The sequence below is a fragment of the Mchenga conophoros genome, linkage group LG3 (genome assembly GCF_057382185.1).
Source record: "Mchenga conophoros isolate Kocher_MC1m ecotype Shallow Benthic linkage group LG3, M_conophoros_male_GT1.1, whole genome shotgun sequence".
Lineage (NCBI taxonomy): Eukaryota > Metazoa > Chordata > Actinopteri > Cichliformes > Cichlidae > Mchenga > Mchenga conophoros.
The window spans coordinates 744915-769208 of record NC_140528.1 but is presented as its reverse complement, the minus strand read 5'-3'; the positions used below and the strand labels follow the sequence as shown (position 1 = coordinate 769208).

Below are 24294 nucleotides of genomic sequence, written 5' to 3'. Positions count from 1 at the left end.
GCTTTGGATGGTTTGGAGGCGGAGCCCAAAGCAGGACAGGATTCTAATGTGATTGGTCACTTTGATGAGGTGGCTGGAACTCAGGTGGTCGAGCAGGTCACCTGCTAACCAGAAGGTTGGTGGTTTAATGCCAGTCTGCATGATGTCCTTGGATAAGATACTAACCCCATGTTGCTCTCCGATGCAGACGCAGGTTCTGCAGCCTCTGCAGCCTCTGCAGCCTCTGCACTGCTGTGCCATCAGTCTGTTGGACAGTATTTGATAGATTTCAGGGGAAAATGAAGGAACATGAACAACTGGTCAGAAACACTTATACTTTATACATCATGCTTTTCTTATGCAACATCCACACGTGAATCATGAAACTTTAACATTTAAAGGATCGTAGCTCTGTTGCTAAATTATCTGACTCTTGTTTTAATGGTAATAGTCAAAGTGTGATCGGTGAATTGTGAGCAGCAGAAAGGATGAAAGCACCAATGCTGGCACAAGGGGCCACAAGCCAGTGTACTCCAAGTGCCAGCCTGGGTAAATGGGGAGTGTTGCATTAGTAAGGGCCTTCTGAACTAAAGCTTTACCAAATAAAATGCGTGGATCATAATGAATAAGACTGTTATGCTATTGATGGCTGTTCACCTTACATTAATGTAATAACATGGTTAGCCTACTCAATGTAAATTACACACGAACAACATTAAGCTACTCACCCAGAGAAGAACGGCTGCTGCTGCATCATCATCCATCATCATTTCTGCTACACTGGCAGGGCTAGGGGCCAGGACTCTCCTCTTCGGGTTCTTGGGGGATGTTGCTAACTCCGGGTCCAATAACAGGCACCACACCAGCAGTAGATGTGCTCGGTGTAAGGTCTCGCAGCAAGCTATCACATACGGTGCATTTCTCGGCTTTTACAAAATGCTATACGTCGCCGGGTGTTTCATGGTAAATGGACTGATTCTTATATAGCGCTTTTCTACTCTCCCGGAGTACTCAAAGCGTTCTATACAACATGTCACATTCACCCAATCACACCCATTCTCACAAGCACTTTATCTGTACTCAGTGTTTTCTAAGTGCATTCACACTCCGATGGATCCATCAGAGAGCAAGTTGGGGTTAGTATCTTGCCTAAGATACTTGACACACAGGTTGGAGGAGCCTGGGATCGAACCATCAACCTTCCGATCAGTAGGTGACCAGCTCTACCTCCTGCATCTGAACAAAGCAGAAGTACACACCAAACTCAATGGATAGTCAAATGTAGAATCACAGAACAGAACTGCAGGCTGAGTTTGGATGTTTGTCTTTCACACCTCTCTGTGGCTCACACACACAGTGACGTCAGACACAGTCACACACACTGTTCCATCTGCTTTGTGCACAAATTCATTACTTTCTTCCTTCAATGATCTACATACTACGTGCTGCCCAGTGAATACTTTGCAATGTATTCAGTGGGCAGATATTGATTATATGGTAAACAGGCTGTAGCATAAACATCAGGTCTGTTCTGAAAACTGGCTTTATTTTTTCAAAGTAAGGGAATATCTGTGGTCTGATACCGCGGGCTCATGGGCTAAGGACTTGGATTGACAAGTCAAGCGCAGATGATTGTGTTGTTTCTTATAAAGGCTTGTGTGTGTGTGTGCCTTCCTGTGTGTGTCCTTGTGTCAGTGGAACTGAATCAGTGTGTTAGAGAAAGTGCTCCTCTGCTGTGCCGTCATCGTGTGGATGCTTCTTTTAAAGTTGGAACTCATGTTTTTATGATCTGCTTCATTTCATTGAACCTTTATTTCTAACCATGAAGTCCCTTTGAGGTTACAGCCTCCTGGTTAGGTTTAGGCTGTTATTGTGCTTCAGACTGAAATATGAGGAGTAAGGAGTGGGGCTGGTTAGCCCTCATGACCCTCACCATAACACATACGTCACAGGACAGTGTTTACCACAGAAACTCCATGAAATGATCAATGAGAACTTTAGAAACCCGTCAGTGTGATGCTTCCAGTACAACAGCACCTCTGAGTGTGTGTGTTTGCCTCTCAGACTAACTCCACCCTGACATCAAGAAGATGGAGGAAGAGGATGGAGCAGGATCTGCAGCATCCAGCTGTGTGTCTGTGAGGAGTGACCGGTCCAAAGAAGAACCTCCATTCTTCAGTAATGAACCTGCGGCAAGAATGTAAGAGAGCTGCTGACTCATTTATTCAGTGTAAATAATGATTTTTGATGCAATGGGAGAAGAAAAATGACAAAAACTGTTTTAAAAATAAGGATTAAAATATTACAAACTATGTTTTTGAGTTTCCTGATGTAGCACAAAAATATATGAACATAACTGTATATAGGACAGATATTTTACGGTTCTTTTAGGCAGCACCAAAAAACAAAAAGACTATTTTTAAGCTGTCTGAGGTAGTGAGTCAACATGTCACACTGGGTCAAAGGTCAGGGAGTAAAAGTGTGTTTTAAAGGAGGTTTAGAAGCAGCGAGTGAAGGAGCCTGTCGAGGTAAATCGTTCCATAACTGATCAAATTCAGTTGGTGGACCTCTGTGTGAAATCAAGCATCTGGTTCACAGAGAGGATAACCCTCACATGGGCTGTACAACATTATATAGGGAGACAAAAACAGAGATTATCGTAGCCATCGCTCTCTCGCATGGACGTGGCAGTCTTGCTGTCTGCTGCGAATCCTCCCCGTACCTCCGTGACCTCGTCTGGTATCTGCTCCCTCCTCTGTAAGAGACAGTAAAGGAAAACACGTCTCTGCCTAGTCTTGAAAATCTAATCTTATCATCCATTGTTCTTCTAGGGCCTCTTCTTCTTGTGGCCTCAGCTAACTGCTAATATTTAAATGGCTAACATTAACATGTGTGCCAGCCAGGTTCACATTTATGATGAACTATGATTAATTAACTGATGTTGAAACTGGAGCTTTACTGACCTCTGAAATTCCTCCTAAAGTGTTATTCAGTGTTGTGACAGTCAGCTGCTTCAGCTGCTGCTGGGATGGGCTGTGGCAAAGAGAACAGAGAAAATCCAAATCAGAGTTTTTCTCTGAATTAAAGGGAAACAACAATATATTCTACATGGTGAAACTGATGGTTTATGGTGTTTGGGTCTGTTTTTCTGTATTTATGCAGATAAAGTGTAAACTCAGATGAATTATACCATCAAATGTTAAAGGAAAATATCAGGATGAGTGTCTGTAAGCTGAGAAGGACGTGAAGCGAGCAGTTTATCCCAGAGCTGAAGCTGCTCTGTGTGCAGAGATGAGCTCAGATTCCTGCTGTGATTGATCAACAGTCACAGAAATGTAGACTTGTAGTTATTACTGCAGTATGGTCACAGCAGATACTGATGAACATGTATTATGAGGATGGATGATCAAGTTTCTCACTCTCTCCTTTAAATCTCAGTTTTTTCTTCTTCACAGTTTATCTGTTAATTTATTAATGAATAACACTGAAAGAGTTTCTGTTATGTTTCCCCTTGAACATCAGCTTATTAGGGCGGCATTAGGAAATAGCCCCCCTCCAAAGAATGAATAAATGAATGATGATAATAATAAAATGATTAAAAAGCAGAGCTCAGAGTGGTAGAATGGTCAAACATGGATCCACGGGTGGTTCAACTGCATTTGGTGACGTGACTAAAGCAAATCTTTCAAATAATCCCACCATCAACGGGATGTTGTCTCCTTTACTACGGTTACTTTACTTGGTCACCGTGTGAATTTCTTTGAAATGAATCAAATTCTTTTATTTGTTGGTTGTTGCATATTTAACCTCTACAGTCAGGAAAGGAGGAGATGAGGCCTCAACAATGTTGGGTTGTAGCTGTGGTTCAGGTTAGAGTGAGTGTCCATGGAATAAATGTAAGTCAGTGAACTGGAAACATGACTGTGTTCAAACTTTGTTTTCCTTTTTATAATGAGTCTAATCAAAGGTGGACAGAAGTATCTCCACTTTGACTTTTCTGTGTCACCATCAGAGCTTCTGCACAGTGTGGAGAAAGATCCAGAAGCAGAGCTGGACTGCAGACAGCCAGTCAGAGCAGCTGTGTACAAAGTAAGACTGAACATCTGTCTGCTGATGGACTCATTTCTGAAAACTGGACTTCTTGTGTTGTTCAGAGATTGAAGACTTTTCTTTCTCTTTAGTCTCATTGTTTTTCTTTCTTTCAGCAGATGTTGGTCTGCAGGAGGTTTTAGATGAACATAAGATCAGTCTGAGGAGGAGATGTGAACGTGTGACTGAAGGAAGTGATGAAACAGGAAGTAGAACCCTCCTCAACAGGATCTACACTGAGCTCTACATCACAGAGGGACAGAGTGAAGAGGTTCATACCCAACATGAGGTGAGGCAGCTGGAGACAGCTTCCAAGATGGACGCCCTCCATGACGCTCCAATCAGGTGCCAGGACATCTTTAAAGCCTTACCTGACCAACAGAGACCCATCAGAGTGGTTCTGACCAACGGCGTGGCTGGTGTTGGAAAAACCTTCTCAGTGCAGAAGTTCACTCTGGACTGGGCAGAGGGCTTGGAGAACCAACATGTCAGTGTGCTGGTTCTGCTTTCATTCAGGGAGCTGAACCTGATCAGAGATGAGCAGTACAGTCTTCTGGAGCTGCTCCATGTTTTCCATCCAACATTACAGAAGGTCACAGCAGAGAAGCTGGCTGTCTCTCAGCTTTTGTTCATCTTTGACGGCCTGGATGAAAGCAGACTTTCATTGGATTTCACCAACAGGAAGCTGCTGTCTGATGTCACACAGAAGTCATCAGTCAGCCAGCTGCTGACAAACCTTATCCAGGGGAAGCTGCTTCCCTCGGCTCTCGTCTGGATAACTTCCCGACCCGCAGCAGCCAATCAGATCCCTCCTACATGTGTTGACAGGCTAACAGAAGTACGAGGCTTCACTGACGCCCAGAAGGAGGAGTACTTCAGGAGGAGATTCAGTGATGAAGAGCTGTCCAGCAGAATCATCTCCCACATGAAGACATCCAGGAGCCTCCACATCATGTGTAGTATCCCAGTCTTCTGCTGGATCACTGCTACAGTTCTGGAGCACATGTTGACTACAGAGCAGAGAGGAGAGCTGCCCAAGACCCTGACTGACATGTACTCACACTTCCTGCTGGTTCAGACAAAGAGGAAGAAGAACAAGTACCATGAGGGACGTGAGACGAGTCCACAGGAGCTGACGGAGGCTGATAGGAAAGTTCTTCTGAAGCTGGGGAGGCTGGCGTTTGAACATCTGGAGAAAGGAGACATCATGTTCTACAAAGAAGACCTGGAGCAGTGTGGTCTGGATGTGACAGAGGCCTCGGTGTACTCAGGAGTTTGTACAGAGATCTTCAAAAGAGAGTGTGTGATCTTCCATAAACCAGTCTACTGCTTTGTTCATCTGAGCATTCAGGAGTTTCTGGCTGCTGTCTACATGTTCCACTGTCACACCAACAGGAAGACAGAGGTGGTAGAAGATTTTCTAGGGAATGTCAGAGAAGAATACAAAATCAGATCTTTCTTTGAGAACATGTTCAAGTCTTATAGCTTCACATCACTGGATGTCTTTTTAACTAAAGTCATGTCTAAATCCCTCCAGAGTAAAAATGGCACCTGGACCTGTTTGTTCGCTTCCTTCATGGCCTCTGTCTGGAGTCCAACCAGAGACTCTTAGTAGGTCTGCTGGGTCAGACAGAGATCAGTCCAGAAACCATCCAGAGAGTCATCAACAACCTGAAGAAGATCAACAGTGATGAAATCTCTCCTGACAGAAGCATCAACATCTTCCACTGTCTGATGGAGATGAACCACCTCTCATTATTTCAGGAGATCCAAGAGTTCCTGAAGTCAGAGAACAGATCAGAGAAGAAACTCTCTGAGATCCAGTGCTCAGCTCTGGCCTTCATGCTCCAGATGTCAGAGGAGGTTCTGGATGAGTTGGACCTGCAGAAGTACAACACATCAGTGCGGGGACGACTGAGACTGATTCCAGCTGTGAGGAACTGCAGAAAGGCTGGGTGAGTCCAGATGTGATCATTAACATCATTGATCAGTGTAGGTTAGTAGTTTAATGTTGAAAATAAAATCAGATTGTAACCACAAAGTGTTTGTGTCCGTACGCTGCAACCTTCCACACCATTCCTTTATTGTACAGACTCAGCAGCAGCTCCATGGATCCCAAATCCAAGAGTGGAGAACAGATTTGAAGTGTGTCACATCCATGCAGTCACAGCTGTTTCCACCATGTTTCCACTGATATTAATCCTGTTCAATGACACGTTTCATATCAGTGAATATGTTCTTTAGGACGTCCACTGACATGTTTAAGTGTCCTGCTGGAAATCACTCAAATCATCCATGAAATCCATGAAAAATCCTTTTAGTGTTTCTAACTTCACCCTCTGTCCTCTCTCTCTCTCCATCCTCCTCACTGCTTCTTTCACTGATAATCACACAAACATCGTATTCAGCTACAAAATAACACAATAACATCATCTGATGATCATTATTATAAGAGCAGGATCCATATTTGATATCAGAGTAACACACTGCTTGGTTATGTGCAGTCATCATCAGTGACTGTGGGTCAAACAGAAGCTCTCTGATTGGTTGCTGACCTTGGTCACCTGTCCACTCTCACCTGTTTGTGTTTGCTCTCTCTTTGCTGTCTCCATCCTCTCTCTCCTTTCTCTCCCTCTCTGTCTTTGTACGTCACTCAGGTCCAATGGAAACAGTGACATTTACAAACCAATCAAAGACAAACTGATCCATGTCAGGTTATAACAATATTCAAAGTGAATACAGGCTGCTGCTGGACACAGACAGGTAACATCATTTTGACTTGCTGTCACCTGGATCTGGACTCATAAACACTGAAGCCCTGAACAGGAATACAAATCATTTTCTGCCAACTAGCGACACACCAGCAGATAATGGCTCAGAAAGCTCAAATGAGCCAATCATTTCTGTTTAGTTCCCCTGAAATCAGATCTGATATCAGCAGCTCTGAGTTCATTCATCATTATTGTCCAGTGATGAGATTTCTGCTCCGTTTGGTAACAGTCAGCAGGTTTTTCCTGCGTGTGGACGTGAACAGTCGTACCTGACAGCAGGTAGCAAACAGAGATCATCTTTCCAGCTGGAACTCTTCACTGAGCTGAACTCATTCAAAATGTTCTGGAGTCAAAACAGGAAACAGTCCAAATGTGTGTCTTCACTCTGACTCTGGATCAGATCTCAGTGACAGACTGTGGACATTATGGAAGCCTAAATGTGACACCATCTTCCTCCTTCATCTGCAGATTAAAGCCAAACAAAGATTCTCATTAAAAGTCTGCAGGTCTGAGAGAGACTCAATCGTTGTGTCATGTCAAACACAGTAAGAGGAGCTGAAGCACAGATGTGAAGAGCAGATTCATCACATTATGACCTCACTCTGTTTTGTCTTCATATACATTCAGTCTGTGTTTATAATGCAGATTTTCTGCTTTTATAATAACACATTTTATATTTTCTATCATCACAGACTGACTCAGTGTCGACTCTCAGAGTCTCACTGTGAAGTTGTGGCCTCAGCTCTGAAGTCCAACCCCTCCCATCTGACAGAGCTGGACATGAGTAGAAACTACAACCTGCAGGATTCAGGGATGAAGCTTCTGTGTGCTGGACTGGAGAGTCCAAACTGTCGACTGGAGACTCTGAGGTGAGTTCACTGACTGCAGCTGTTGTTGTTTTTCTATATTTCAGGTCTTTGATTGATGTTTGAAACTTTCTTTATATCCTCAATGTTCAGGATGTTTCTGAAGACAAATGTGAAGAAGTTTGAGTTCTTTCAGAAATGTTGTCTTTCCAAACGACTGAACAACAGTTTTTCCTTTTGGCTCCAAACAGAAGTGACAGACTTGAGCAGGGTTCATTTAAAGGCTGACAGAAGTGGAGTGGTGACGGGGAGATGTTTGACAGGACAGTGTTTCAGCCTCCACAGGTTCATGTTGTGCTCCATCAGTCAGTGAAGATGAAGTCAGTGCTGATGAGGCTGTAGCGTGTGTGAGGGATGTGAATGAGGATGATGAAGATCTGATGATAGCAGATAAAAACAGGCTGCAGAGACTTTGAGCCATACAGGGCACACAGTGTGTGTACAGAACAGCTGAAATCATTATGGAGGCCTCACTGGGATATGGAAGCATCACAGTACAGCTTCAGTGAAGCTTTAAAGTCTCTGATATGAGATGAGAAATGAAGCAGCCAGAGCTTTTTCATGAGTGGAAATCCACTGTGACTGTGAGCTGCTGCTACAGCCTCCAGATTAGCCAGCAGCTCATCCTGCTCAACATTTTCTCACCAACTTTAAGGGAAGTGTGATGTTTTCAGCTGGAGTGATGGTCAGGGTGGCCTCCCTCTCCTCTTCTTCTCCTCTTCCTCTTTCATTTGTAAAGCCACTTCTGCTGCTTTCATTCATTTGGAAGTCCTGTAGCTGAGTTTGGGAGAGACTAACAGCCTCGGCAGCAGGGGGGAGAAAGGCTGTAACACCACCACTTTACTCTGTTCTACCTGTCACATCATTTTATCAGGAAACAAATGTGCTCATGTTTTTACTATGTTTGTCTTGAAGATGTAAGAAGATCACATGGTGCTTTTTATTATTGTGTTGGTTTGTTTCCTGTCTCTTGGATGGAGCCCAGCTGTGCGTGGCCCCTGGGCCTGTGGTCAGAGTGTGTGCTGGATAATCCGGCCCAGGATGAGGCCAAACTGACATGGGATGAAATGTCTGTCACATAATTGAGCTTAGTGTAGTTTCATTTCTGCACAATTTAAAAACAACCAAAACTTTGTTCTGTCTTTTCTATGTTATACTGTAGACTTTCTTTGATACTGTGTCCAAAAGGAGCAGCTTTTACTTTGAAGGGGAGTCGTCTCTGTTTCCTCTTCAGGTTGGATGATGGGAGCAAATGAGTGTGTGATGTTCTTTCAGTGTTGCACTTTGTAGACGCTCCCTGAGCACTGGTCTCACAGCCAGCTGCACATAGAGACCAGTGTTGTTAGTCCAGGTCAGAAGATGACTTGTTGGAATGAAAATGAGCTTGTAGTTTGTCTGCTTTAATAATGTGACTGGAAAAAGGTGTTGGACTTCAAATATGTCCATTTCGTTCACACTTCACCTTTAAAAGTGAAGCCTTGTGGTTCCTGGAAGGAAAACACGACTTTTTTAAGTCTTTGTCCTGTTTTTATGATAAATGTACGACTTTAATGTGAAACGTTCAGAGTTTTTTCTCTTGTTGTGTTTGTTTGAAGCTGCTTCCTGTTGGCTTCAGCTGTTTGGAGTTTCCACTTTCTAAACTTCTACATTCTGAACCTTCTTCAGCTGTGAACAGATGATGAAACACTGAATGATTTCAAGCTCACACTTTGTCTAATAAACTTACATCTTTCATTCTTTATACAGATTGAGGCTCTGTGGTTTGTCAGAGTTCAGCTGTGATTATCTGGCAGCAGCGCTGAAGTCCAACCCCTCCCATCTGAGAGAGCTGGAGCTGAGCTCCAACAACAAGCTGCAGGATTCAGGAGTGAAGCATCTGTGTGGTTTCCTGGAGAGTCCAGGATGTGGACTTGAAACTCTGAGGTCAGTCAGCATGTTTTAGTTGTGCTGAGATGAATATGATGTGAAAGTTGACACTAAACTGCAGACATCAGGCTGATATTATACTGATCCACACTGATGATCTTAATGGTAAAGTCTGTTTTCTTCTTCTCTGGTTTAATCCATTGACTGCAGCAGAACAATGTTCACATTTCAAACCTTCAAAGAAGAAGAAAAATCCTCCACTGGATAATTCACTGTGAAACTCTCAAACTCTTCATTCCACCTTAAAGTCTGTCTGACACTGAAATCCAAAGCAAAATGTGCGTTTGCTTTACAGACAGCAGTCCAACACAAACACATACACACATCATCCAAAACACAGTCCAACATCCAAATCTCCTCCACTGCCAGCATGAATGATGGGAAAGAGAAGGAGGAACACTCTGACATTCAGGGTTAGAATGAGTTTCATAAAGCAGACTGTGAAGATCAAAGCTGCATTAGAAAGCTTACATGAATGAATTAGTGGACAGAAGTGGACAGAGATCATCTGAAGCACTTCAAAGGCTTTAAATCAGCACATTTCTCTTTATTCTTTATCAACTCTGTTAGTTTCTCTCAGTTTTCTGAGGAATGACGCTAACAGCAGGCTAATAAGATGCTGACCAATAGGTTTCTATTAAAGGTTGTAATTTGTATATGAAAAGTGCTTTGGCTCAGCAGGGATCAGCTTACAGGTAGAATACAGCTGCTGGATGGGATTAGCATGTCATAGCTATCTACCAAACTGCTAACTGGGGATTTCAGGCCATCTATGGATAATTTTTGCTAACTGTTTATTCAGCTTAGGCTCACAGGGCTGCAGCCTGTGCCCTAGCTGTCATAGGGGAAGAGGCGTGGTCCACCTGCACAGGTGAGCAGTCCATCACAGGGCCAACAGAGAGACACAGAGAAGCACTCTCTCACATCCACACCTACAGCCAATTTAGAAGCACCAATGAACCTAAGCAGCATTTCATTGGACTGTGGGAGAACATCCAACCTCCACAGAAAGGCCAACAAGCTTCAACCTACAACCTTCTTGCTTTAAGGCACTAGTGCGAACCACTTTTCCCCATTTCAGCCCAAATCCTGCATCTTCCTGTTTCTGACTCCAGGCCAGCTCCACTAACACTTTCTCATCAGACACTGCCACCTAGTGGAGGAAGTCTTAGTTCCATTTGAAGCTTCAGATTACAGTTAGTTCCTTTACAAAGAGGTGGAGGTGGTGGGGCCACAGCACCATCATCACTGAGTGCCATAGGACACTTAACCTTTGTTTCCATATGCTGGGAACTTCCTGTTGTTCCAAGGTGGACTGGAAAATGTGTGAAAATCTCCCAGTCAGTTCCTCACAGCACACTTCAATCATTTCCCTCCCACAGCATCAGGACCAGGGCTTTTTCTCTCTTTGGTCCCACTAAGAGATTTCCACACAAACACCTCATCAGTGGGACTCTCAGAGCTACCAGCCCTTTGCTACAATCACAAAGCTCTTCATTGAAATCAATGATATCAAAGCTGGAATCAAATGAGTCCAAGTCTTCTGCTGATTCAGCATCACATTCATCTTTGCTCCTTGTTCTGCATCCCCACCATGGACTTCATTCCTTTCCAAGCCAGCCTTGAGTGTCCTTTATTCAGCTCATCCTCTGCTTTACTTTTACACCTGATTTTAGCTGCTTTATCTCTCTTTCAACAAGTTTCTGTGCCTCAATCTTTTTCGTCTCTCCCTCATAACAAGACAGCTTCTTCTGCCTGAGAACATGTTGGAGTAATTTACTCATCCAGGGCTGCTTATTGGGGAAAATACTTCCTGTTTCCAAAGGAATCCCCATTTTTCCCAGAAAGTAATGTAAGTAGAAATTGATGATCTAAGTGAGAACATGAGCCTTTAAAAAGTCCCAGTGGGTGCAGTCAAAGCAGTCCCTCAGTCCCAGTATAGAGTCTTTGGTCCGGACTGGAACAACTGTGTGCCCAGTTTGAGCTCTCTTCAGTCCTGTGACCTGACAGACCCAGAGGGGCCATCACATCACATTTAGAAGCTCCCCTAATGGAGCCACAACACATGTCCAATACTTAGTCTGTCTTGTTGGACCAACTGGAAGAAATGATTCAAGGACTTAGTGACAGAACAGAGATTCAAATCTCCAAAATCCAACTGGCTGCATCAGGACATATAGTCTGAAACTCTGGACAGTTTCCTGTTTGAAGCTGCTTCCTGTTGGCTTCAGCTGTTTGGAGTTTCCATTTTCTAAACTTCTACATTCTGAACCTTCTTCAGCTGTGAACAGATGATGAAACACTGAATGATTTCAAGCTCACACTTTGTCTAATAAACTTACATCTTTCATTCTTTATACAGATTGAGGCTCTGTGGTTTGTCAGAGTTCAGCTGTGATTATCTGGCAGCAGCGCTGAAGTCCAACCCCTCCATCTGAGAGAGCTGGAGCTGTGGGAAACAACCTGAAGTATCCAGATCTGAAGCAGCTGTCTGATCTTCAGCAGAGTCCAGACTACAGACTGGAGACTCTGGAGTAAGTAGAGTGATGGAGTGAGTGGGTGATGCTGTCAGCAGTATTGTACTAAACACAGTCAGTATGAAACAAAGATCCAGTGTTTCCTGTAAAGCTGCAGCTTCTCAGTGAAGCTGTGAGAGGAGAATGGTGACAGGCTTCAGGATTGGACACAACCACTTCCTGTTTCTGACCTTTATGGTCACCATAGTAACGGCTGACATGCTCTGATCAAACACTGTTGTTAGATATTTTAGTATTATGGGAGCATGTACTGGGTACTTTTTTTGATGATATTAGACAGAAGATTCTGTGACTCAACAAGGCTCTTTATGTTAACCTCATTTTCTCTTGCTTTGTCAACTCAAGATTTTATGGTGTGAAAGTAGATACTAAGGTTGAAGGGAAAACACCAACAAATCACTCTTTTACTTATCACTCCCTTGCAGAAGATGTTTATGTGAAGACCATCTGGGTTGTGTCAGAACTCACGGATGTAGGAGACCTCTGTATAAGATTTATAGGCCTTGAGAGTGCATCTTACTGCAATTGTAGAACAAAGGATTCCAACTGTCTAGTGTTTAACGGACCTGTCAAAGGTATGTTGAGATACGATTGTAGAAGGCCTCTTTCAGAGCTGGGGGACCTTCCCTATATTTTTTTAACTTGAAACTTTTTGACACACGAACTTTCTGCCTATAAATACCGCTGCACAAAGGAATAAAACTTTGAGTTGATTTTGGGAAAGCAACCTGAACAGTCTCTGTATCATTTTGTTCTCCTAACTGCTCCCGACGTCGTAACTAACCCGCTGACGGCATATCTGAGTGTTACTTGAGAATAATTTTGAATTTTATAGGGTAAAGACAAAACTTTGCTTATAGACGCCCATGCCTCGGGGAAACCCGATTCACGGACCAGATCCGGGACGGAGTTTCTTTCAACTGTCAACAGCCAATCAGCTCTCTCAACAAAGCAGCACGCAGACCAATGTCTGCATTCATTTCCAAGTTTAAAGCAGTGAAGAACACAGTCTGTAGGTGAGGAAGAATTTAGTGAGAGCAGATGTTTGGATGGAATTCCTCCAGTTAACAGCTGGAACCGTCCATCTGGATTGTTGGGCTTGTTGTTGGGGTTCCTACAGAGCTCAGAGTGGACACACCAAGGTTCTTCTAATGAATGAAAGTCCAAACTCAAACTAGGAGGGAAAAAACATTTTCATCAACTTCAATAAAAATCCAAAGATTAGAAAAAGTGAAGCAACAATGAGTCCTAGTACAGTCCCAGCACTGAAGTCCCTGCTGCTCTTTATACTGGATGTGCTGCATTCACTGACTGACAGCTGATGAAGAGTCTCTGGAAACACTCGTTATCTCCTCTGCTCTTCCTTCTTCTCTCTGCAGGTGGAGCTGGTGATGGTAAACAGGACGGTGTGTGCGCTGAGAGAGGAGGAGCTGTGTCCTGATGATCCAGAGAGGTTGAAGCAGCAGCAGCTTGTGTGTAGAGACGCTCTGACTGGGCCATGTTACTGGGAGGTGGAGAGGAGAGCTTCATCCAGCAGTGACTGACAGAGGAATGAGAAGAAGTGCAGATGACTGTCAGTGCTGCAGAGTGAACTGCTCTGAGAACAGCTCCACTGTCAGACACAATGTAGAGTCCAGCATCATCCCTGTGTGTCCCTCTGGATCTGACAGAGGATCATCAGTGTATCTGGACTGCTCTGCTGCTGCTCTGTCCTTCTACAGTCTCTGCACAGTCTCTGTCTGACTCTGGCTTCAGACCCTCCTGGATCAAACTCACCTGGAAAGACTTTCAAACATCACTCAATAGATTTGAATACAGAATATATTTGATATATACTGTAGATGTACTGTAGAGTTGCAGTTTGTCACTTGTAAATACAGTCTGTGAGCAGCTGTGAGCTGAAAGATCTTTCTAGAAACACGAAATGTTTTCACTCTTCTGTTGCTTTTTCATATATTTCCACAACATTAATATTGATCCCACCCGTCTCACCTGTTTCATGCTTTTATACATAATAACAGGACACGTGTGATCTGAGCGCTGCTGTGGTTGCTGTGCTGCACGTCTTCATTTAGATAACAGAGACATCTAGTGGTTCAGAGGGAGAACTGCAGGAGGTGGAGCTGTGTTTTAGCATGGAAAACTTTTTATCTTTTAGGCGCAGATACAAATATGACAAGTATCAGTGTGAGATACAAAAGGTCACATCAGTAAGCAGAGGGAACAGTGATCATACAGCAATGTAAGAATAGAAACATAACAGTGAATCTGGACATGTATACAGATGGAAGCAAACAAACAGGATGTAACACTACATTAAAGCCACAAATGGGAAGAAAACAAAGCCAAAGGAAAATATATTTGATCTCAGGAATCCAAATCAGATGCTTTAGAGCAGGGGTCGGCAACCCTGGGCACGCGTGTCACAGCTGGCAAGCGAAGGGTTGACTGATGGCACGACCATAGCTGGACTGGCCATCGTGATGGTGATTTTTCATTTTTATGGGCTGATGATGTTTTTTTATTTTTTTGTAACGGTATCAACAATGAAAGGTGGCCGATTGGCCGGATGTTGATCGATGTGTAAAAATAAGTCAGTTGTTTGGTGGTGGCTATGGCGGAGCTTCCACAGAGGCAGCAGGTGGATGAGGGAAAGGGGAGGCAGGAGGAGCAGAGACCCGAGGCGGCCGCCGGTCAGAGTGTCAGGTGAACTGAACTTCAGGTAAGAAGTTATGACCTGCAGTCTGTCTGGGTCAGATATAAACCAAGTTTAGGTGGAGTTTATTTTCCTTGTGCTGACCTTTTACAGTCAGTTACAATAACTCGTACTGCTACTAGCTAGCATGACGGAGTTTCTATACAGCTGGGTGGTGCTATGATGTTACTGATAGTGAACTTTACAGTGGCTTACAAAAGTATTCGGCCCCCTTGAACTTTCCCACATTTTGTCACATTTCAGCCACAAACATGAATCAATGTTATTGGAATTCCACGTGAAAGACCAACACAAAGTGGTGAACACGTGAGAAGTGGAACGATAATCATACATGATTCCAAACATTTTTTACAAATAAATAACTGCAAAGTGGGGTGTGCGTAATTATTCTGTCATGGAAAAACACACTGCCATCAACTTCTGTTTTGTTTTTGTCAAAATCACTGTAATATAATCACTGTACCTTTATATACATGTGACTTGTATTAATGCTGCTGCCCTCTTGTGGCTAAAGTGTAATTATGTTATTGTTATTAGGGAAAACATTTGAGAGTAACATGAAAAATGAGTCAGCACTTTGGCTTTAGCTTAAGAAATCCTCATTTTTATGTCATCAGTTATAGTTGCATGTATTCATTATTATAATTTAACCTTTAATATTGATGTCTTACATTTATTTTGAGTAAATTAGCATTTTTATGGTATTTATATGGTTGCATTAAATAAAGACATCACTAATGAATTAATTATTTCAGTAATTAATTTAAAAATGTACATAATCATTTAAAGAAATATATTAATAATGAATTATCCATTAATTTCATTTAAAATGTTTCATTATTTGTTTATATACAATTCTAATTAGTTAATTACATATTTATTCAATTATTGGTTTGTTTTCTATTTTAATTATTTTACTGACACATTTAATTATTTAATGATGTATTTATTTAATTCACGTTGCTACTCCTGGCCCTGCATCGCTGTTCATAAATACATTTTATTTGTCAGCTTCACCCATCAAAGTCAGGGGGCGGGGTTAATGCTGATCAAGTCAAAACCATTGCTTTGGTCTGGCGGGCGTTCTTTTAGTGGGCTTTTCTGTCACGGCCTGCGTGGCAGACTATGATGAGGGGAAGGACGACCCAAATGCTGGACTCTTTGATGAGGTCAGTGCGTTTATTTACAGTGATGCTAAATAATCCAAACAACAATAAATCCCCAGTGCGTTCCCGACTCTGACATGTCCTCTTGCCAGTGTTAGTGTTCTTTGTCTCCGCTCCTCAGTGTCTGAGCACCCCGTGCTCGCTGCCCTCTTGTCTCCACACTCCTCCTGGGGAATAACAAAGAGGCAGCCGTCAGCAACGCCACAATGCAGCAGACTAACCTTAACTAACTCGCCAAGAGACTAACGTGAAGTTACGCAATGATCCAGCATCGGAGACAGCTCCACCACGCTCCTAAGTAGCTCCTCTGACGAGGCTTGATCAGCTGCAGGTGTGAGTAATTCTCCTCCGCAGGTGTGGCCAGGCTCCTGGCTGACACACCCACACACACACCTAGATACACAAACATGGAAACAGGAGACAGCAGCACCAAAAACACACATGTCCATAACTTCTTACAGGCCCTGGGTCACCCAGACCCCGGTCCCATGACAATTCCTCAAAACTAAGTAAGCCTACACACCAGGGTTTGGACATGTGTGGACCCAAACTATACTTAAACTTTACCCTTTTTTGTGTCACCAAATACACTTTAATATCTTCTAGACAAGAATGTAGTGGCATAATCTTTAACCTCCTAAGACCCAAACTCCTCCGTGGCATTCATTTTTAGTTTCTCTTTGATATTTGGGCTGATTGGGACCTGATGAATGTAAAAACAAAGAATTACCAGGTTTATTTTTTTTTTTACCAAATTTTTGTTTCTGAGAAGAATGAGAGCCACATATGAGGATATTTTTCTAAAATGTCGATAGCACACTGGCAGTATAACATCCTCGTAAGTGGATATCAGGCCCTTGTAGAGCAAAATGTAGTATTTTGGTCTAAACAACCCAAAATGTGTTGTCCACATATGTGGACGCCAGGTCCTAGGAGGTTAAATATCTGCTCACTTTGTCAAAATGAACCTGATCATCTCTGATGAATTCAGTGATGTCTGCCAGCTCACCTTGCAAGTGGTCAAGCTTATACCGCCGACAACGCGGCACACAACTTGTAAACCCCTGCTGACTATCACCTCTGGAGTTATTTATTTATGTTAGTTTCAACTGTTCCTGCAACAAGTAAGCACGTGTTACTGATAAAAAGTCCAATAGAAGCAAAGTCTAAACTTTGAAAACAAAAAACAGAAACCTGTCTGATTAAGATCTGATCTTTGGGGAGTTTCAATAAGCAGTGTGACCCGTGTATATGCATCAGGGGTGGTTTTGATTATCGATTTATCGATTAAAATCGATTCTCGCTTGGATAACGTGATATCGATTCATTAAAATCCTGAATCGATTTTTAATATAAATTTATTTTGGCCAAAACGCCAGAATCTCAGGTTAAACCTCCCAAAGTTTCAACAACCACCAAACAGCTAAAACAGTAAATGAGAGCAGGAACACGGATTCTGCACAAAGACGTAAACACAAAGCGCGGAGCCGCCGACGCATCAGAATCAGTGAGATGTGACTTTCTCACCTGACGGCACGGACACGAGCTGAAAGCCGACAGCTCGCTGATTCTGATGTTTCGGCGGCTCCGCGCTTTGTGTTTACGCCCTTTTTGCGCTGATTCTGAAGCTGCAGGTTTGATCTCTCTCCAAACAATATTGAGTAAACCAGCAGCAAAAGAAGATCCAAACTACGCTTCACATAAACATCGTCATGAATTCCCTCTGATTGTTTTGCTGCCACCAGGATAAAATCACAATTCATGCACAGCTCTCTCTCTCTCTCTCTCTCTCTCTCTCTCTCTCTCTCTCTCTGTACTTCAAGAACAGTTTCCTGTTTTCTGCATTATTCGCTTGCTTGTTACGCACAAGTCTACCGTTCTTACAGCCTGTCGGCAGCTTTTTTTTTTTCTTTTACTTACTTCTGAAAACAAAGCCTCATTTCTGCCGTTCAATACTGAACAAATTTAAACTTTTTAAAATGATGCAAAATTGCAAAATGCTCAGCTGTGTCTGTAATCAAACCTCTGTAACTTTGCTCTGCTTCACGTCAGCAGCATCAGGTAATGTTCATATGTTCATTAATGGTTTTCTTTTGTTTCTGATGTACTGCAGAATATTTGTATAACATCCCAGGCCAGGAAAACCTTCATGTTTTTCTGTTTGATCCTCAGCTACTTTGACACAAAGGCCTCTGCTGTGACGCTCACACCTTTGATAAAGTCTGGCAAGTGTCAGATTTCTTTTTATAGATATAAAAATATAGAAATGTACTGATGCATGACCTGAATTATAATATTTCTGACTGTCTGAGGCAAAATTTCCCCGATTCAAATTGAATCAAATTGAATGGAATCGATTCTAGACACGAGTGACGATGCCAGCCCTAATATGCATGTTTTAATAAAAGAGATAATGTTGGTGTTTCAGTCATGTAGTAACTGTTAGCTTTAACTGTACAAGGCTTGTTAGACATAATGAAACACATCGTGCAGATTTCTGGATGTTAGACTATAATTTTTATTATGATTATTAATCTTGAGTCTAAAAAGTCAGTCAAGTATATCCAGGATATCTTTCTGTTAACTGGATTCACTGACCCTAACACTGGGACCAGGATAAGCGGTCGCATGGAGCTGGTTACCAGCTGACAATCTTATTATTTAATTAATTTAATTAAGTTATTTAATTTTTCTTATTTTTCCTCTACATTTCCCCTGAAATGAAGGGATTGTGTTAAACATGCTTTAGTTCCTCACATTTTTCTGCATCTCTTTGTTCAACCCCCTGAATTAAAGCTGAACGTCTGCACTTCAAACACATCTGAGTTGTTTCATTTAAAATTGATTTTAGTGTATGTACAGAACCAAAACCAGAAATTAAGTTCTCTCTGTCCAGATATTTATGGACCTAACTGTATAATCTATACAGCACGTAAAAAATGCTGTAAATAAAGAAGTCTGTGAAAATGTGGCGCTTCCAGGTCAATTTAAACTGAAGTGATATAATCTTCTCCCCACAGTTTGAGTTTGTATTGTCTCAGCTGCAGACAGACTATGATATTAATATTATTAGTTATTAATATTATTAGTTATAAAGGACACCTTCATGCCTTTAGTCTTATTCACGATGATTATTAGTCGTCTTCTAATGTCCACAAGTCTGTATGATGTGTTTCATAGTTTCTAACAAGCCTTTTAAACTTAAGTTACTGCATTGCTGAAACACCAACATCTGCTTATTGAACAAAACAAAAACAACCAAAAGTCCACACATCTGATTTTATTTTTATTTTAATAGACTTCCAAAGATTATACCAGATAACTGGCCTCAGAATATAATTGAATAAACATGTTTAAAAACGATAACCTAATCCTGTCTTGACAGGCTGAGCTCTTCAGTATCCACCAACAGCATCGTCATGCTGAGTCAGACGTTTCTGCTCCTGGTGGAAATACTCTTCCTCTTTCCACATTGTACCAAATGTTTTTAAATGTTAGTTTCAATTTAAAATTAAAGATTAAAAAAGTGTAACACATGATGCAAATGTAAACAAAAGCCCCTCTGCAGTATCAAGTCTGCATGGCACAGTGACACACTTTAGGTGATCTCCATCCTTGGGAAAAGTGCTGTCAGCTGTTTCCCAGTCCCCTGGCGTCTGTGCTGTTCACAGAATCACAATTCCATCGCTGAACTTCCTCTCTGCACCGTCGATTAGAGCTTGGCACGCTCCCTTCATCCTTCTGCTTCTGTTCCAACGCCGCTGAAGAATTAGGGCAGAGCACATCGTACACCCTAGTTGTCTTCCTCAACGTCAACGTTGAATCTCTTTCACTCCTTCTGGTTGTTTGCTGTTCAAAGTCTCCTCTCAACGATCTTCTGGAAGCTCAGTAGCACAGCTCACTGTGGGATGTCTGCTGTGCTGAAGGTGATCTCTGCTCCTCTATGATCCTCCTGAAGCCTCTCTCCAGGCCTCAGCTTCCATCTGGTGGATGATCTCCTTCAGTCACTCCTTCTCAGGGCACCTCACAACATCTGCAAGTTAAAATATTGACACTCCTCTTTTGCCACACGGCTCTCGCCATGTGTCAACTCCACACAATGAGACATGCACAAGAATGTTGCACATTCTCTCTGAAAAATTCTCCAGGGTTTCTCTTGGAGCAGCTCCACTCCAAACCTGTAACCCTGTGTCAAAGAAACATTAGTCAGTGGTTAAATGTTAAGATTGTTCAACCTTTGCATAGTGGTGTTAAGTCAGTCAACTCTTGTCAGCTTTCAGCAGTCCAGTCAGTTCCCCATTTTTACTCATTTTTTATTCATTTATTCATTCAGTGCTGATAGTGGAATCTATCGTCGCATTTCGTTTCCACCCTCAGCAATATGACGCCATATCAAAAAAAGAAAAAGAATTTCGACTGGATCACCGCTGAATCCTTTCAGACAGGGACTCGCTTCCTAATTGTCCCAATAAGTGGCTTTCTCCTGAACCCATTTTAATTTTGGAGAAACTCACTTTGCAACCGTTCCCAACAACATGTTGTGTAGTTCTTCCTGTTCAAATGTTCAGATGTGCTTTAAATGACAGAGATTTAGCAACAAACTTTCAGTGCACTGTGAAAGTAACAGAATAAAAAGGAAAAAAGAAAGAAAGGCCTTGTTAAGTCATGACACGTGTTCTTCATCCCAGGAGGGGAAATCATACCAAACCTAACTGGCAGGTTCAACTTTGCAACAAAAGACAAATCATCAGCCAGATTAATCTCAAACATTCATCCACTCAGCCACACACCTCACACCACACAACATAACCCTGTTGTCTCATCACATAACGACTTTCTTCTCATGTAACCAAATGTGTGCCATGTTAAAACTTCTTCACACATCAGAAACTCAACAATCAGCTCACTCATTCAAGACCCCTCATCAGCGTCCTGTTTTCTCCTCTATGATGCAACCATCTGTCCTCCAAAATAATATTCGTCCACTAGTCTATGTATCACTTTCATCTTACTAGTGACTTGGACAAGATGACAAACAGAATCTCATGCTTCATGAGTCAAATTGTTGTCGTGTTGAACAGATTCATGTACTGATCGTCTCCAGAATGTTAGAAGAGCTTCAATGAATCATTAGAAACAACTTACAGCTGCACAGTTGTGTCAAACCAATCTTTGTGTCATTGTGGGATTTTTGTGTTTCTACATGTGACACACGTCTAAAACATGCACACAATTTGAACACAAAACAGGGACATTTGTTACCACAGCCAGATGCTGAGAGCCATTTACTTGTAGTCCTGTGTCTATATATATGTACCATTAGATGTTATTGGAATGAAATGATTGTCAGCTTTGATAGTTTCATGTATGTATGACGGTGAAAAAGCCGTCGGCCTCTGGAAGGAAACTGAAGACATTTCAGAGGCTGCAGCAGATTTCTTTGATTTGGGGCCTTTTTCAACTTTATTGGACAGAGCAGTGAAGATAAGAGGGAGAGAGAAAGGGGGCGTGGCCCGGGTCAAAGCCAGGCCAGCTGCTCTCCACCTCGTGGCACATGGTCACCTGCTCATCCTAGTGAGCTCCACCAGCAGCCCTTTCACACACTTTACACTGTCAAACACTGTGTGTGGACCTCAGCTAACAACAGGCTACATTTAAGTCTGGACTACATGCTTTTATATTGAGGAGATTTTTCACTGTTTTTATTCCATCAGCAGCTCAACATCATGAGCAGCTTTGACATAAAGACATCAAACTCAAGCTGACTTTAAACTACTTTTAATACAGGGGCTCAAAAACAACAACATCTTTATTATATATCAGGACAGAAAGTCATTTCATCTCAAATGGAAAACAGCTTTATTTGGAATAACCAGCACTATCAACTGGTTTGGGATCTCCACCAGTTTCATGTCTTTACAGCTTCTCCAACAAAGTTCCTGTAAAATCAGCATTTTTGTCTTGATTGGTTTGATAGTGATTGATTATTCAGTCCCAATCTGCTGTCATCTAAAGAACAAAATGATGTTTCTATGAGTCAAAAAGCTCCAGATGTTGTCGGCTTCACAAAGAAAACAAAGAACTTAAACACAAAGTGTTTGGAGCCAAAATGTTCCCAAGCTGCTCTTTTTGAAATGGCAGAGGTACAGTGGTGTCTAACAGCACACTGTGGAAGGCAAACATGTTATTGTTGGATGAAACTTCATGAATCCTTTGTAGATTTGAGCTGTTGGAGCCTTTCTTTTCTCTTCAGGTGTACAGATGCTGAGGAGGCAGGTGAAGCAGGTGGAGCTGTTGTGATGCTGGCAGAGGGTGTGTCTTAGTAACTCTGTGAGGCAGAACTGGATCCAACATTGTGGATGTGTTGATGTTGGAGCCATTAAGAGTCTCTGGCCACACTGTAGGATTTCCCTTTGATGCACTGTGGGGGCATTTTGGAGTCTGTCAGTGAAACTCTTCATGTTTGTGTTTGACTCCAGTTTATAGAAACAGAGAAATGTGTCATGCTTTTGTTCGGCCTCCACAAATACACACATTTGTTCATTGGTTGGACTTTTTGTAAGGAGACACATTGAAAACCATGTTAATAAGATCTTGTTGTTTCCTGTGGATCCGACACAGAGAGTGGACTTCAGACAGAAAGCGTGGAAGAGATTTTAGAGGCCGTGTGTGGCAACAGGAAGTTTCTGTATGTTTGCTGATCTTACATGTGGAAAACAACACGTGATGTTTGTGGAGTTCTACAATGATTGCAGCTGCCGTCATAGGCAACTCTCGCATTTAAGTTCATTTTATTAGATAGTTAAGTTTGAAACAATAAGTAGTTGAAACAGGGGCGATTCTAGGATCAGAGCTTTGGGGGTGCTGAGCACCAGGAGAGCTGCCCAGCCAGGCAAGATAAACTTTACTTGTCACAATGAGACTTCTTCCCCATCTCTGTCAGTCCCTGCATCCCTAAATGCCTCCAGTTGTCCCGAGTTCTCTCTGTCTCCTTGGTGCATTTAAACCCCTGTTCCTCCCTGTCCTCATCATCTGTTGTCTTCGTCTCCGTTATCAGTCATCATCATTTTACCATCTCTGTGCAAGTCTGCAAATTTCTTTATTAAATCATAAGATTCTTAAATTCATCAAGTCTCTCTGTGCCTGGGTCCTCGTCACAAAACATGACATCACTGTTTTGTACATTTTAACACAATTTAATCCCCACATTTGTGAAAGAAAAGCAAAACACTATTTTTGAAAAGTCTGTAACAAAACCATCAAATCTGATAAAGGTTATTTAAATGCTGCAAAAGAAGAATGGATTAGAATAAAAGAAATACATATCCTAACCTTAATTACTGGGGGAGAATAATGAATGATGCTCACAGTGAGTAAAAAGTAAACTGAGTGCATTTTTTGGACAGAGATCCACTTTTAATGTGTTTGTATAATATAATACAGATGCATAAAAAAACACTCCCGAAACAGAATAAATTATTACAAATAAATTATTACAAAATATTTAAAAAATATATATAAAAATGGAGGCAACTTTGCCTGTGGTAGAATGTATACAATGTATGAAAAAATCTTTACTGCAGATGCTAATTTTACTAATTTAATAATACTAATTTTGTGTTGTAAGATTTATGAGTTTCATGCTTTCATAGTGGTCCTTAGGTGAGCTTGACATTTTTATCAGGTGGTCCACACTGTAAAAAGTTTGAGAAACACTGATAAGTGTCTGTGTGCTTTTGGAAAACATTTAAAGCTGCAGTACAGAATCTTTGAAACAAGCTTAAAACATTTTTAGAAACAGAGCTTCTGCTTCTCTTTACAGCTCCTCACTCCACCAGGGCTGTTTGGTGCTTTCTGATAGTGTGCAAATGTGGTGCACGTATTGCGGCAGTCATACAGACAACTGGACGGTCCAAAAGTTAGCCGACCTATTACTGGCTGAGGTTTTAGTAGAGTTGTGGCTGAACCACATAAAAATATAAAATTAATTTTAATCTCCCCAATCAATGATCATGTTATGTTGGAATGTTGTTAAAGAGGGTCAAAAATGTTTCAGCCCAGTTTGTTTTGCAGATTCTGTACAGCAGCTTTAATATAGGGAGGACACAACTTCCAGATTGTGAGTAAAATCAGCTTTTTCTTTCTTTGTCAGTTTAACAGTTTCTGTTGTGCCTGTCACTGCTCCCTGTCTGTTTGCTTACCTGCTTCTTCCTGACCTTGTGCTTCTCCTCACGTTCCTCTCTT

The 24294-nt window shown here is 42.0% G+C and overlaps 1 pseudogene across 1 annotated transcript; it reads left to right on the top strand.

The window, feature by feature from the left end:
* Positions 1-2657: 2657 nt before the first annotated feature.
* On the top strand, positions 2658-7712 carry LOC146576926 (protein NLRC3-like; annotated as a pseudogene). The gene is made up of 4 exons (XR_014891322.1): positions 2658-2746; positions 3992-4068; positions 4185-6023; positions 7532-7712. The product of XR_014891322.1 is annotated as a protein NLRC3-like (transcript).
* Positions 7713-24294: the final 16582 nt, after the last annotated feature.